Here is a 3386-nt window from a genome sequence, read left to right as displayed (position 1 = left end):
ATATATATATATATATATATATATATATATATACACACATTCACAAATGCTTTCTGGGGCTCACGGGGAGGTCAATACATGGATGCCACTCATTGTTTAGGCTTTTTTGAGGCTTTTTCAATGGTAAGTTGCTATTTCAGTTAATCGTAGTAACAAGCACTTTATAAATAAACAGGTGGGATAATTACATAGCATATCAAAAAAGATGATGAAAAAAGTCATAGTGGAAAAAAAGTCATTGTCAAAAAAGTGATCAAAGGTCATAGTATAGTATGTCAAAAAAGTGAAAAAGTTATAGTGTAGCATGTTGAAAATGTCATAGCATAGCATTTCGAGAAAAGTCATAGTCTAAAAAATTGTGAAAAATAAAAAATTCATAGTATGTCGAATAATGGAATAGTATAGCATTTCGAAAAATGTGATAAAAAAGTCATAGTATAGTATGTTAGAACAAGTGATTGAAATGCCATAGTATATTTGGCATGTCGAAAAAAATGATAAAAAAGGCATAGTATAGTATGTTGAAACAGGTGATTAAAAAGTCATAGTTTGTATAGCAAATCAAAAAACTTGATAAAAAAGTTGTAGTATAGCAAGCCAAAAAAGTCATAGAATAGTGTGTCAAAAATAGTGAAAAACCATTTTAGTGTAGCATGTTCAAAAAAGTCATAGCATAGCATGTTCAAAAAAGTCATAGTATAAAAATTGGTTAAAAAAAGTCATAGTATGTAAAAAAAAAAATGGATTAGAAAGTTATAGTATAGCATGTTGATAAATGTGATAAAAAAAAATAATATAGCATTTCAAAAAAAGTCATAGCATGAAAAATAATAAAAAAGTCAAATTATATTATGTTTAAAACAAGTGCTTAAAAAGTCAAAGCATATATAGCATGTTGAAAAACGTGATAAAAAGTCATAGTATAGCAAGTATTATAGTAGTAGTAGTAGTAGTATAGTATGTCAAAAAACTGATTAAAAAGTCATGCTACAGTATGTCAAAAAATCATAATAAGTTACAGAATAGCATGTGGAAAAACGTGATAAAAAAGTCATAGTATAGTATGTTGAAAATAGTGATAAAAAGTCATAGCATAGTATGTTGAAACAAAATCATAAAACGTCATAGTATAACATGTCAAAAAATGTGTTAAAAACGAATAGCATAGCATCTCAAAAAAGTGATAAAAACGTTTTAGTATGGTATGTTGGAAAAAGTTGTAAAAAAGTCGTATAAAAAGTCATTAAAAGTCATAGGATAGTACGTCGAAAATAGTGATGAAAAAGGTATAGTATAGCATGTTGAAAAAATGTCATATTATAAAAAGTGATAAAAAAGTCCCAGTATAGTATGTTGAAAAAGTGATTAAAAAGTCACAGTATAGCAAGTCAAAAAAGTCATAACATAGTATGTTGAAAAAAAAGTTAGAAAAGAGTCATTGTATATATAGTATGTCAAAAAATGCAGTTATCCAAAAGAGCAGGCAGGGACACACAACGTTTATCTACATCTATTTGCATTCTTCACTCCTGTTACAGAGGTCTTTACACTCATTGCACCCTTTTAGATTGCATTGCTCAACATTCTGCCTTCCAACTGTTCTCTTATCATTCTCAGCTATCAAAGTTTTATTTTTTGGCATATTTGTCTCTTTCACTTATTAGATTGGAGCTTAATGAAGAATATACTATTCAAAGATTCAACCCTCTGTCCTCCATCAATCTCTAAACACTATAAGACACTATCTGAACTCACACAAAACTCAACGTTTTTTGCATATTTGTCTCTTTTGCTTAGTGTATTGGACCTCAACACTTACTGTAACATATATTTGAACACCCAACTTTCAGTCATCCAAACATAACCTTATCACTCTAAGCTACCTGACCTTACATAAAACTTATGTTTTTGTAAAAAAAGTCAAAGTAGCCTATCTTATGTGAAAAAAGTCTTAGTATTGCATGTCAAAAAAGTCATTGTATAAAAAGTGATAAAAAGTCATAGTATAGTATGTCGAAAAAAGAGATTATAAGGTCAAAGTATAGTATATTGAATAAAGTGTTCAAAAAGTCAGAGTATGGCATGTTTAAAAAGTGATGAGAAAGTCATAGCAGAGTATGTTGAAAAAAGTCATAGTATAGTATAGTATAGTATGTTTAAAAAGCCATAGAATAGTATAGTATAGCATAATATAGTATGTTGAAAAAGTGATAGAAAAGTCATAGTTTAGTATGTCAAAAAAGTGATAAAAAGGCATAGTAAGCATGTTAAAAAAGTCATAGTATAGTATGTTAAAACAAGTGATAAAAAAGTCACGCTATAGTATGTCCAAAAAGTATAAAAAAGTAATGGTATAGCATGTTGAAAAAAAACTGATAAAAATGCCATAGTATAGCGAGTTGAAAAGTAGAGCATGTTGAATAAAGTAATCAAAAAGGCATAGTATAGTATGTTGAAAAAAGAAATCATAGTATAGTATGTTGAAAAAAAATCATAGTATAGTATGTTGAAAAAGTGATTAAAAAGTCATACTACAGTATGTCAAAAAATCGTAAAAAGTCATAGTACAACACGTCGAAAAATGTGTTAAAAACAAATAGTATAACATGTCGAAAAAAGTGTTAAAAACAAATAGTATAGCATGTTGAAAAGTGAAAAAATGTCATAGTATAGTATGTTGAAACAAGTGATGAAAAAGTCACGCTATAGTATGTCCAAAAAGTATAAAAAAGTAATGGTATAGCATGTCGAAAAAAAACTGATAAAAATGTCATAGTATAGCAAGTCGAAAAATGTGTTAAAAACAAATAGTATAGCTTGTTGAAAAAAGTGATAAAAAGTAATAGTATAGCATGTTAAAAATGTCATAGTATAAATAGTGGCAGCATGGCATGATTTTGGCACATTTTTTCAAACAAAAAAAACCTCAGCTAGCTGACCTGTCACAAAGTTTATGTTTTTGTAAAATGGTCATAGTACCGGATGTCAAAAAAGTCATAGTATAGCATGTCAAAAACTGTCACTGTATAAAACATCATTAAAAAATCATAGTATAGCATGCTGGAAAAAATTTAAAAATAGTGAAAATAGTTATTTCGAAAAAAGTGATAAAAAAGTCATAGTATAGTAAGTTAAAAAAAATGATATAAAAAGTCATACTATAGCATGTCAAAAAAAGTGGGAAGAGTCATAGTATACTATGTCAAAAAGTACATTTATCCTCCCAAAAAGGCAGGCTGGGATAGAGACTGACAGGAACACAACTTTTTGCTACATCTATTTGTATTCTTCATTCCTTTAATACCGCATAGGATTTGACACTCAACCTTCTCTTATCACTCTAATTGTGTGTGTGTGTGTGTGTGTGTGTGTGTGTGTGTGTGTGT

Source organism: Etheostoma spectabile, chromosome 13 (genome assembly GCF_008692095.1).
Source record: "Etheostoma spectabile isolate EspeVRDwgs_2016 chromosome 13, UIUC_Espe_1.0, whole genome shotgun sequence".
Lineage (NCBI taxonomy): Eukaryota > Metazoa > Chordata > Actinopteri > Perciformes > Percidae > Etheostoma > Etheostoma spectabile.
The sequence above is the reverse complement of the archived record's forward strand: the minus strand, read 5'-3'. Positions refer to the sequence as shown.